Source organism: Strigops habroptila, chromosome 11 (assembly GCF_004027225.2).
Source record: "Strigops habroptila isolate Jane chromosome 11, bStrHab1.2.pri, whole genome shotgun sequence".
NCBI classification, from domain to species: Eukaryota; Metazoa; Chordata; class Aves; order Psittaciformes; family Psittacidae; genus Strigops; species Strigops habroptila.
This window is the reverse complement of record NC_046360.1, coordinates 34,492,499-34,506,043: the sequence shown is the minus strand read 5'-3', so window position 1 is coordinate 34,506,043 and position 13,545 is coordinate 34,492,499. Positions and strand designations below refer to the sequence as shown.

Genomic DNA, 13,545 nt, shown 5'->3' with positions numbered 1-13,545 from the left:
TCTAATATCGAGAAAGTGTTTGTGAAGATTTTGAACATCATAATGAATTTGTGTGTGCTGTTTTGGAAGGTCTGAAATGCATTTCAAACGTTTGGTGCTTGTCCAAGAGGAATGTTGTGCAGTACTGGTTTTAACTGAAGGAAAAATATTACTTTCAAAGAAGTCTGAATACTGATACCAGATAAACAGGCGAATGTTATTTTTTGACTGCCAACTCCTCTCTTTTATGCAGACCATAAATCTCATTGGAAATCAATGATTATACATGAGCATAGAGGTTTTTTTCCATTAATAAACAAAATACCAGATGTGACAAGTTTTCTCTATTAGTTCTCAGAATATAAGCTATCTCATTTGCAAATGAGGTCCCACAAGTAAAAGAAATCTATGTATTTTAGTCATATAGGACAAATGATCACTCTTTGTTAAACTTTGAGATTATTGTGATGGACAAATATTGCCACAAGATATACTTCCATATTGCAGCTTAATAACTTCTTCAGATTTTAAGCCCCCAGATTCATAAAGAGTAGAAATAAGCAAATAGAGGGAAAATTTGTATGTTAGAATGAATGGCCTGTTCCTATTTGCCGTCCTGTGTAAAATATTACAAGTGCCACTTGGCAGGTTTGTTTTGTTTCTGTTACTGAAAAATGTATTTGAAATATTCATTTCAGGTAGTTAAATGAAAATGGTTTTAAAGAAGGTAGATCACTATTGGAATTATCCTGTTGTCATGTGTGTCAAAACTCTCTGCTTGAATTACTGGACTTCTTTTTACCAGTCCTGGTTTAAAAATAAAGGTGGGGGGGGGAACCAGCCCCAAAATAAACAAACCCCACAAACCCACCGCACACCAGTTGATGCATAGATACTTTTCCTTATTCTTTTTTTTGTGACGTTATTCTTCCTTTATGAGTAACATCACTTGTTCACCCCTCCATAAAAGCTTTTACCACCCACGAATCCTTTTAGATTTGTGTCAACATAAAATATATAGTCCTGATGTGTAATTATACCTTACATTTTGGCGTTTTTGCATCCTTTTGTCTATTGATAAATCTCCTGCTTCTGGGGGGAAAATAGCCAATCTGTTTTTCAGAGAACAGATAGTGACTTCTCAGCTGTCAATCACATGCCATTCTACCTGATTAGTGCTATCTAATTAGAAACTTTTTGTCACAATTGCTGATAGAAGGAGTACATTAGGAGATGGAAAAGGTGGAAATGAGATATTTACTAGCACTTGTCAAGAAACTAGAAGAGGATATAATATTATTTTCTCACGATGCCTTGTCAGTCTGCTATTAGAACAGTGACCTGGAATACCATTCTGTGGGAATGTGGTTTGGGATCAGGTATTCCAGGTACAGAACTTGGGTCTTCACTAAAGTTTCTGTGACATGAGATACATGTGTGAGTAAACAGCCTAGGTACTGCATGCCCTGGATGTATGGGTTGTGCATATACTGCATCTGAGCAAGCCCATCTTGGAAGTGGATGGAGATCTGGTGTCCTCCTGAGCCACGTTGTGGTCTGTGCCTGCAACGAGGAGCAGCTCTGCCTCACTGAGCCCCACACAGGATGGCCTGGGAGCAGGAGAGCAAGGCAATGTGCTGACTGTGAATGCTGAGATGTAGGCAACGATTTGGGTTCTGTCTGAGAGGGAAAACAGAGAGGCAAGTAGTGTGTTGGGAAAGAGTTATTTCTAAAGGAATTTTCCAGCGCTGATGCGGTGTCCTGCAGGAGACTCAGTACAGTCAGCATCTCCCTGAGAAAGGGAGGAAATTAAGATGAGCAATTAGGTGGGGAAAGGAACCCATGCTCTGTTAGAAATTAGATGTTTCTACAGGCTGCTGCTTTGTCATGGCTTTTTGTATGTAAGGGTTTCTCTTTCCTCCCCTCACTTGGTTCCTTCCAGCCCCATGTGGGAATTTCAGCCAGTTCAGCCGTCCTTATCTGATTTTTTTTCCCCCTATTTGCTCACTGAGGGCACCAGAGGTAATGAAAATGCCAAGCTTCTGTGTTTAGGTCGAAGATGGGAATAAATGGTGAGTAGCAGAGCCCAGATGCCAGACAGATGTTTGTTTCTAGCTGAGCACAGTGAGGAGGATGATCATGTTATCTGTTTCTTTCTCCTTGCTTCTTCGCTCTCCAGAATATTTCCCAGGAACCCTGAGCAGGGCTTGGCTAAGCAGTTTATGTACTAACGACGTTTGTCCTGTGGGTAGGGTTTTGGACATGACTGGGAAGTTGACATCAAATGAGCCTACAGAGAGCAGAAACTTTACTCTGCAGTAAGCAATTAGCCTTGTCAGTGGTTTCCAAGCTCTTCTACAGACATTATCTGGTAGGCTGCTTCTCTTCCCTATCCTCACATGGTTAGGCCAGCTCCCCTCTGGTTAGTTGTACAACATCTCCTGGCCCAGCCCCAGCAATTACAGCCAGTGAAGAAAGTTATGCTAGACTGTGTGCTGGTGAATCTGATGCTGCTTCTAAGGGAATTTGCCAATGGGAGTAAATAAGACCAGGATAGCTTCTGCCAGATCTCAGTGCACAGCTATCTGTTGAACCCCAATATTGACCAGCCTGCCCATGTGTCTGTTGAGCCTATATTAGGCTGAACTATGGCTTTATATTGATTTCAATTGAGCTGCACTGATTTATAGCGGCAGAGGCCTCTCAAGTTTATGGCTGCGCCTGCCTGCTTGCAGAGCGTTAGTATTTTTGGACTTAAGTGTTCTGTAATAAATCCTGAGGCAGGGTGCAGAGGTCTGGAAGCAGACAGCCAGTTGTGGTTTTCCTGCCTGGGGGTGGAAAAAGGGCACAGCTGTATTGCAAGGAGCCCTCAGGTCTTTATCTTCCACAGGATGTATCTGTCCTACGCTGTGCTTTAAGAGCAATTCCTCTGTGGCCTGTAGGAAACCCTTCTGCTGCTCCATGCTTTTATGGAGGGTGGATGGTTCAGGAGCTGGATTAACCACTGGGGAATTTTCATGGTTTTGCGAGCGATCTGTAGCATTACCATGCACTGCCTGGTAATATCCCTCCTCTAAGGCACAAGTGTTTAGAAAGGATAAATGTTAGTTATTGATCAGGAGTCAGATAACCTTCATGTGTGTAACATTTGTATAATGTCGCTGCAACTACGACTCCAGTGCTCATACTGTGTGTGCCCTAGACAAAGCTGCAGAGCAGCACCACAGAGCTCCCACTTCACTGTCTGATTGTAAAGGAAAGGTTTTTTAAGCCTTATAAAATAAGCCTGTTGTCTACAGACACAATTCTGACTATAACATTTATTCCAGTTCAGAAATAAAACCCGCAAAAAATAAAGACTAGATAATGAAATGAAGAAGGCCCATTTTAAATGGCTTCTGTCAAAAACACAGAAGAAAACACAATCAGCCTTTCAGAAGAAACTTCATTAAGTCCACACTAGCAGCTCTTTAAACCAAATTCAGAAGTGAGCAAACACTGAACACAGAAGAGTAACTTGTCTTTAAATAGGAACTGCAAGACTGAACAGAGCCTGAGATCTCCTAGATGTTCTTTTTAGGGTTTTTCAGGAAGCTCAAACTACATTTCTAGGGGGATTTCTCTGTGCATGTGTATTCGTGTATGTTTTGGCAAACTATTTATTCCATGATCGTGTCTTACAGTTTGCCAAAGACTTCCTAAATTGTGTCTGGCCACATTAGTTGCAGTGTTACAGGAATGTGGAATAGGCACAGCAAGAAGTAGGTGTGGATCCCTAATGTACTTCAGTGCAGTCTTTTCACAATAAGCTTTCTGTTAGACTAACCACTGAATGGACAAGTTTGAAGTGATTTTTAGCACATCCTTATAATTGCCACAGAACCACTATGTTTCTAATACCCGTAATAGCAACAAGCAGTACTTTAGGTGCCATAAGTGTGGAAGTATTTTTGTAAATATACAAGCTGTTTAAACAAACAAACACAAAATAAAACAAAACCTGAAATGCTACAGAAATATGCCGTTGAAATGTCTACCAGATCCAGGGCTTTCTGACTGGCCCTCCCTTGTGTAATGTATGCTACTTCACAGAGCATAATATTGCAGACATTTAAAGATGTCTTTCAATTTCAAGTGTTGCAAATGTCAGTGCTGAGAACACTTTGCTAGTGACCCGAGCAGACCCTTCGTTGCCTTGTAGTAGCCCCAGAAATGGGTAATGAGAGGGTCAGGACTTCAGAATGAGAGAACAGTATGAGATGCTGATGCAGATGCTTGTATCTTAAATGATAGTATCTCTGAAGGGCCTATACTTATATCTGTTTTTCTATTCTGTGAAATTAATGTGAGAATCATTGTCTGAGACTGCAGAAAGCCAAAAATGGCTCTGGGGAAATACTGCTCCTTACTGTTCCTCAAATTGGGAAACTGAGTCTTCAGATGAAAGATGCGGTGTGTAATTTTTCCCAGTATTAACACGCGTGATCAATGGGCATGAAATGGGAAGGCCCCACAGTCCTGGGGCAGGATGTTGTAGGCGATGGTGCTTTTGCCACTGGAGTTTCCCAGTTGAGTTGTGATGCTGGCACTGGTGGGACTGGGGTACCCGGCTCTCTTGGTGGCTCTGCTGCCAGCTGGCTCATTCAAGGAATACTCTCTTTTTAAGTAATCAAAACCATTTGGGCTTCTCAGAGAACAAAAAAGCAGACACTGGCCAAGGATGTATACATGTTCTTTTTACTTGTTCAACTATGGCTTTGTGAAGAGAACCCTATGTAGAAAATGCATACAGTTGTTTTTTCTCTTTAATCTTACAGAGTATTCAAGGCATCTCTTTCCTCTTTGTACCTTTGATCTCCTATTTTCTGTGTGAAATTATTAGCACTACTTACGATGCTTCTGTTCTTTATGCATGTCCTTTCTGATGTTTTTTCTGTCTAAAATGTTGGATCTTTTCTTTCCAAGATTCTGTGCAACTACCATGAACATTAGTAGAAGTTAATAGAAGAAAAGTAGGCTTCACAGGAGTAGGGATGACCCTGTCAGTGGGGAAAAGTGTCCATTAAGAATATGAACTGTGGCCATGCTGTCACCCAAGTGGACACTATCAGTGTGTGAATGCTTTGTCCTACAACACTTAAGCAGATATTGCTGTCCTTTAAGATCCTATTATTTAAAATATAATTGGTGGTGAATATAAGAATTGAGTGTTCCTCTCAAAAAGCAATTGCTAGAATTAAAACAGGAAAGATCAGTAAAGGTTATTTCCTGAAAGGATAGCAAATGGTGTTAACTGTGATGAAATGTAACTCGCTGATGTCCTTTGTAAATGTGTGAATTTCTCTCTCTTTGCTTAGATTGTTCTCATTAAATAAGCTGCTAATGTGAATTGGACAGGAAATAATCAGCACATAGTAAGGAAAGCATCAAGACTTATTGAACTGAGAGGTAACTAATGGCCTACTTGCTGCAGTCAGTATTTTACTCTTTCTGTCCCCTAGAATAATAAATCTTAATATTGACCAAAACTCTGGCATCCTGCGTGCACGGTTAAAGTTCCACTGTAAGAGCGCTCATCTCCGTTCAATGCAGGATGGCCAAAATGGGCAGGTTCTGGCTCCTTTCCTCACTCTTCTAAGCTGACTTTCTAAAGAAGAACCAAGATAAGAGAACTAGGAAAAATATTCCCATTAATATCTGATCAGTAAACTAAGTTTTGAATATTTCATTTGTGTTCATCAGAGATGAATGGTAGTCTTCACTGAACCCTGCTGAAACCAGCTGTGATGCATTCATTTCCATGTGCAATCTTATTAGAGTAGCAGTTGTTCCAGAAATCGATGCCACACAGTTTCCTAAGAGAAACATGGAAAACCATAGCTTGAGAATTTGCTGCTACTCTCTAAGCGTGAACCCTGATTTTTAATGTGCACAGCTATAGTACTGTACTGCTGTGTGTTTTCTCAAATAAGGAGGAAATACCATCTGTATATTTTGATTATTTGTATCTGACAGTACTGGGTCATGAGTCTCCATGTCCATGAGCAAGGCATTGTACAAATGTGCATCCTTGTTTGCAGAGTCTGTATCAAAATGTGCACTTACTAGGAGGATGTCAAGGAGAATGCTTTTTATCTGTCTTTAGCTATTCTGTTTGTGAAGTACCAAATACAAAATACTATCTTTTGTTTTTCTTATGAGAACGAAGAAACAAGTTTTCAAGTCCGTATCCCTGAGAACAGGATATATCTTCCTAACCACAAGCTAGCGTGAATAAAGAATTCATAATCACATGTTTGTGTTGAGCATTTAACATTAGCAGTCCTCTAAGGAGAGCCAGCCTTGCCGGAAGCAGTCCAAATAGTCTGTATCATTTTTACTAAGCCATATTGCTGGGGAACACAGCTCTGATTGAGAGTCTTGTCATTTACTTTGTTTGTCTGTTGGCAAGTTTCTAAATAATCTGCTAAGAAAACCTCAGATAGTAATTTAGTTCCTACTTAGACACAGACACGATTTCCTTATTGAATACCATTAATACTGTTTACTCTCTCTTCTTGCTTCCTTTTCGTGTGTGCCACGCTTACAGTTTGTTCCAAGTACTGTCACAGTCAATGCTGGTATCCAGTCTATAATGCAATGGTTGACTGAATTTGTAAATGTTGGACGCAATTATGGAGAAATTACTTTTTTTTTCTTTTGGCAGGATTCTTTCAGGAAGTTGATTTGGTTTTTGTACCTTAAATACATTAGAGCAAATCTCAGATTTTTTGAATGCTCTGAATTTTTTCTTTACTGTTATTGAGTAGATAGGCCATTGGCAGATAAACAGCTTTGAGAAGCTTAAATATAAGAGGTGCAAAGAACAAGATGTTCCCTCAACTTTCATTCTCTCATGAAATTTTTCCCTACCACAGCACAAAAGTATGAAATAACTACAACAGATGTTAGATGAAATCTTCAGAGCTTCAGATACGGTTGTTCCAATACTACATCAAAGTGTTTTTACTTTGCGCTGCTGCAATCACAGCTCTGGCTATCTGTGCTGAAATGAGGAAGCACAAAGAGCTGCTTTTGCTGGGGAGGGGGGACCTATCACTTCTTTAAATGTACTGTGCTTTTTGTTGCATTTTGTTTCAATGCGAACACTGGGACATTTGTAGAAAGCCTGTGGAATGATAACAACAAGAGCACTGTTTCATGAAACTGAAAGTGTGCTGAATTGCAGCAAGAAGTTGTCAATTTAGCTGATTTTTAGACATTGAAATAGGAAATGGTATGAAATATTTCAAGCTCTTTAGACATAAAAACATGTGAAATGCCTGTATTTTAAACATACAAAAGAAGGATGGAGTATTTGGGTAGCAGCTGTGGTACAAGCTCAGTAAATGGACTGGAGAATACACAGAAGGTTGGAGTCTGCTGTTGCCTTGAGGTTCCTGAATGATTGCAGTAATACATTCAACTTCCAATCTTGATTTCCTATGTAACCAAATGCATATAAGAGAATAACAATGGGGAAAAAAGTATGTGAACAGCACGGATACTGCAGGGAGAAACAAAGCAAGCAGGGAAGCTCTGAATAGCCTTGTAGTGTGTGGATAAAAAAAAGTAGCTTGGCACAAACATTATTGCAATAGTCCAAGCATGAAATAATCAAGGAATGAATCAGAATTCTAGTTGCAGGATATAAGTGGAGCCTTTGTACGAAAAGCCTGAGCAAGGCCAATACTGCAGTTGATGCAGTAGATGTAGAATTTTATCTATTATTTTCTGCAATGTCAGATGGCTGCTTTGTGTCATTCCAGTTGGTGTTCAGAAGATGTTCTTCTTTCCAGTATCTCTGCCCCAGGAATTGCCCCATCTCTCCTGATTCTCGGAAAGTGTCTCCATCTTGCAGAATGTGGCATTGAAGACTTGCAGTTTTAAATCATTATGAGCCTCGAAAAAGCAGCCCCTGCCTGTCAGAGGAGTATGTCTGCCCCACTGGATTCTCTTGCCAAGGGAAGCGTGAGCAGAGGCAGTGCCGCGGTGGGCTGCTGGGTGCTGGCAGGGCATTTCCAGCAGCACCTTGTAGGTGGGTGGAGGTGCCATGCATTTCTTCTATGTTGAACATCACATCCCTATTAGGGAAAGGCAGAATTAAAGAGAGTCTCATCTTTGTGTGTTCTGAGGTGTTCGTTGGTACTGCAGTATGAGTACTTGGCAGTTGAGGGTGTTCTGATTCTTATAATATCTCTGAGGTAGGCGTGTTTACGTGGTGGGAACTGAAGGACAGGGCAGTTGAAGTAACTTTGATGTACCCCACCAGCATACAGCAGAGTTGGAAAAGCAGCCGGAGTCCCAGTGCTGTGCACTGTTTCTTACGCCACACATGAACCTCATCAAATGCTAATTGAAGAGATCTTGGTTGCTTTGGAGACTGCCTCTTTTTGGGGGGCACCATGTCCATAGCTCCTGAGCTTACAGGAGGCCTTCCTGGAGGTGATCCAGCTGTGGAGCTTAATTCTTCCTCCAGCAGCAAACTGAACTTCTCCCTGTGCTGGCTGCTTTGTGGAAGCTCTCGGTCTGTTTGGTTTTTGAGAAGCTTTTGAGAAGCTTTTGAGAAGCTCTCAGTTTTTTCCACTGGGGTTGGGACAGTGTTGGGCTTGAGTCATAAGACATTCTTTTCCTATTCAATGCACTGAACGTTTGGCTTTAAATTACAAAGTTTTTTATTACAGACTTTGTGTGCCCGAAGAGTCGGATGGGCACACTTTTAACCATCAAATTAAATAAATATGAAATCCTGCAATGGAGTGCAGAGCTGTGCATATAAATTACATCTTTAAACAGCACTTGAGTGATTTTCTGGAAATGTTTTTAAGTCTCCTCTGAACTCTTAAGGGTCATCTCTGTAGCCTTCCTATCTGGGGGAGGCTATTGGCACTGGGATGATTTACTGGAGAGGTATGTCGCTCTGCGGTGTAAAAGTAATGTCAAGCTGTACTGAGAACCCGAGTCTCAAGCTTCTGTTTTTGTAGAGCTGGGAAAGCAAGTGGGTTTAATTCAATTGAACCCTGAATGGATGTTTCCTAAGTATGTGTTCTCACCCACTCCCATCTCTTGACACTGCCAAGTTGTGAGGTGAGTGGGACTGCGGGCTGACGGTGATAATGGGATGATAAGGACAGTTAGTGAGATGACTGATTTTGTTCATGAAGAATTAGGAACCCTATGTTCCTGTTGAAAAGATAAGAAGGTTCCATCTAGTGCTGCCATGATAAGGACTGGTGGGCATCACTGACTCGGAGTCCTTATGTTTGAACCCTCGGTACGGTGAGGTACTTTAGAGATATGCAACTCAGTTAAAAATACTTAGGTAGACTGACTTGACCAGCAAGCAGCTCTTCCACCAAAGGAGTCTTTGCTGCCACGAGTATTAGACCTTGTCTTTCTCCATCTCAAAGAAAATCCTGCCTGTTGTCTTCCAAACACTACTGGCAAGTTTAACCTAAGCCAGTCTGTCCTACCCGTGGTTGAAGTAAACCCTTCCTTCCCTACTTTTCTCTTTGCATGCACTCTTACTTCATGCATGTTTGCCCCACACTGCTATGGGATAACAGCCTTGCAGGCATGTACGCTGATGCACATCTATCCTAGCATAGCTGCTATGAAGTCATGTTGTAGTCACTGTCGTAAAGACCAGAATGTCACAGAGAGGTTGGGTGCTGTGTCTCACGTGTGGCTGAGCGGAGGGATGAACTGGGGTTCCTGATGCTGGCCTGTACTGCCTTTTTTTACCTTGCTGTAATGAGAGCATTTGGGCCAACATCTAAGTTGTCCAGCTGCCAGAAAGCTCAGGAGGAACTGTTTCACATGGGCTTCTTGATTACTGACTCACTTCCGAGACTTTCCAAACTGTCTTGGTATATAAATTTCCTCAGAAATGAACAAAAGAGGAGACGTCCCTGCAATTGAATGCCTGAAGGTAATGAGTATTGGCATGTGGACTGCAGTTTCTGTTGCTTTTCCTATGTGGAACAGTGAAACAAACGTCTCCTGTCTCTTTCCCAACACGCCTGTAATACACACACAGCTATAACTGTGGTGATGAAGGTCCCATAAATGTCAATCACGTGCTTTTGCACCATGCTGGATCAGGACCTCTCAGGACTCCTTTGCTGTATTCCACATCATGTGGACCTTCAGCACTGGGGTCAATCCCATGTGCTGAGCTTCTGTACAAACCAACCAGTAAGTGGATGCTCTCAGAACTGAATTGTTCTTTGTGTTTGTGTGGATATAATTGTCAAGTACAGAAATAAGACATACCCTGAGGTGATGATGGTGGTGAAGTCATGGAGAGTTTAGATAGATCACGTTCAGTATTACATGCTGTCTTTGGCTCCCGAGGTGTGGTGGTGTGTCTCAGGCTGCTGCTGAAGCCTTCTGGCCCCTTGGGGCATGAAAAGCCATTTTACATGCCACATGCTAGTCTGCTCCTAACCAGAGGTGACGTGAACTTTTCAGATAGATTCCAACTTGGAAGCTTCAGTGGCACTTCACATCAGGCTTTTAATTTATATTTCTGTTGCTGGAGACTTGAAATTGAGACACTTACATACATGATACAGTATAATCACATGCTGATCTCTGATGAAGGGGATTTGGTATGTGAAGCTTGCAGAGAGAATTGGATGTGACTTCTGTATAGAAGGGTTGGGTGTATGTAGTTCAGTTATTGTTTATATTGCGCAAGAGCTCCCCAGCTGTTAGCAGGGCTTAATTGCTCTCAGTGCAAACACAGAGAAGTTACCTCTATTTTTAAATTTGTACAAGCCGTCTGAGAAATGGCTTAGTATTAAATGCATGAGTGGCTGAAGCAGGGTGTAACGAGGTGAGGACTATGAGCTGGAGAAGGTACTAAGAGCCTTCCCTTTCTCTGCTGTTAAAAACGCTAGAACTGTGTAGCTCTATGCACAGCTAAGTGCTTCATATTCCTGTGAGAAGTCTCCAAGGCCAAGCTTTGGGCTTCGGTAGTGCTCTTTCAGTAGTGCTTCCTGCCTCAGTTCCCTGTGTTGATGCTTGTGCTTCACAAAACTGGTGGCTATGTGTATCACTCACTTCCCTCAGATCTGGTCAGTTAGCCAGCAGGTTCCAAAGTGGAGGGGGAGGAAAGGGGAATTGGTAGACCAGGCGCAATAGAAGGTTCAAATGCATAAGCTTGTTTCCTTGGGAAAGTAGGCTAATCCATTACGGGCCCCTGTTCAGAACTGCAAGCTCTCGTGAGTAGCTTTTCAGAATACCTGCCAGTTAAGTCTTGCTTCTGCATGGAAGTCCCTGTAACTTCAGCAGATGGGTTCTTAAGACTGGAGAATGTCTGGGTAGTTCAAGTGGTCAAAATACTAGTCACAATTCTGTCCTGATGTGCTGTGTATAACTGTTCAGATGTTGAGGTTTTTCTTTCTGGTGGCCTTGTTTCATCAAGACCATCCACTGTCTTGATGATACGTGCCAGTGAAGGAGGTCTGCACAGAAGCCCTTGGGGAGCGCATGGTATACAACCATCTATTTGGCATTAACAGAAGACATTACATTAGGGCAGGTGGTTGTGTTGTGGTGCCTGGACATGTGATTTGACATTGCATCTTGTGATTTCTGTGTGAACTGGAGGGCAGAGTACAGTAAATATTTTCAGCTTTTTTCCCCCCAAAGTACTATTGGAAACTGTAATAAAAAGTAACTGCTGGGAAAGTAGTTTTGCTGAGTTAGGCTATTTTTGAAAATGCATAATACTCCATAGGCTTTTAAGTGATACTGGGCATATTTAACATTCTTTGATGTTAATTTCCTGGTATATGGACATCTTGACTTATTAAAATAAATAAGTACTTTCAAATTTAATGAAATGATGGAGGAAATGGCCTTTTTTCACATTCGTGTCTGCTTCGCTAGGTAATTTAATGTTTTAAAATGTAAGTTCATATTAAAGTTTAAAATTCAAGTATTGGTTTTTGAAATTCTGTAATAAAAAGGTTTTGCTGTAGGAGAGATGTATGAATTAGTGAGCATGATAACACAATTAACAAAGTCTAGCTGGTGATCTCTTCTGTACAAAACGCTGGCTTTAAATCCTCCCACTAGGACCTACAGTGATGCTCTGGTGGTAGGATCTTCTGGTACTAGTAGCTGTTCCTTTCCTGGGGCATTACTCTGTAGGAAACGTCTTCTGTTCACCTTTTTTCCCCACACATTTTACTGTCTGTTGGAGCTTACACTGTAAGCTCCTTGGGTCATTTGTGTTGGCTGGCAACAAGATCTTTTATCTTCTTTTTGTACTAGATTTGTATGTTTGCTTCTAAGGTCTTTGTATCTAGTGGGAAGGATTTCTTTATAGCCTTAGGCGTTGCTGTGTTATTAAGTGAGTATAGGAAATGCAATTGGTCCTCTCTGCTGAGGGAGGGTAAGAATTCCCTGGAGGACAGGTAATGCTCAGTTTAATTGACTGGATATAAATATTTGAGTCCTAAATATTTAATAAAAATCTTTGTGTTTGAATGTAGGGATGTCCAGAGGATGGAAGTTTGCTCTGTCTTGCATTTCTTGAGGGACTGCTTACGTGCTGTGTTGAAGCCAAGGATGGCTTTATTTCATTTCAAGGCAGACTAGAGACTGAAGAACTTATTTTCAGGGAGAAAAATGGCAAGGGACCCAAATGAAAAACCTACTCAGCTGAAACAGAGGTGACAAAGTTCATTGTGATTATATTGATTTTAAATTACTGTGTAGAGCTGGGACTAGCCTATGTCTAGTCCTGATCATGATGAGAAGAAGAAAGGAAGAAGGCAGGAGTATTCCTCTCTCCTCTGCTTCCAAGTATTTTGTTACCAGTAAGATAACAGCGGTCTCATCCTCCTGATGTCCCTGACATGCAAAGGCAAGGGCGTTCCGGCATCCTCAGTGGAGCTGAAAGGGGATAAGAGGCACAGTGACTCAAATGTTTTTTTTTCCTCCTCAGCAGCCTACCCCTGTGCACTGGCTGCCTGAACCGGAGAAGCATGCAGTGCCCTGTTCAGTGTGTAACAGATGCCTCCAGTCTGTGTGTGCTCCCAGCTCTGAGAGATGACATTAATAGGAAACAGAGCATGTCTGAGTTTGATGTATTTTTGGTGAAAAGTACACCTGCCCATACCACAAATTATAACTAAGCTAGAATTAATAGCCATTAACAGCACCAGTATTAATTTACTAGAAGTTTTACAGAAGAGTCATTACTGTTTAGCTTCAGTTTTCATTTGTTTCACTGTCAATGAGAAAATTAGTCATTAATGTTAATGTTTTATTTTAGACCAGTCTTATCTATTTTAGTATCTAGTGTGCCTTTTGGGAACAAAACCTAAGAGCAAATAAAGGTAATTATGAGAGAAATTCGCTATTTTATTGTAATGAAACTCTTAGTTCCCACATGACTTAAAGAGCACAGAAAAAATGTCTTGTACCTGCACTAAATCCAGCAAAGTTGTGATGGGAGATGTTGTGTCTCCTTGTTTGGTGTGATGGAGAGAATGCCCGAGGCACTTGGGT

General features: G+C 41.4%; 1 protein-coding gene across 1 annotated transcript in view; it reads left to right on the top strand.

The window, feature by feature from the left end:
• Positions 1-13,545, top strand: part of PTPRG (protein tyrosine phosphatase receptor type G) — a 405,417-nt gene that overhangs the window by 90,348 nt on the left and 301,524 nt on the right. The window lies entirely within an intron of this gene.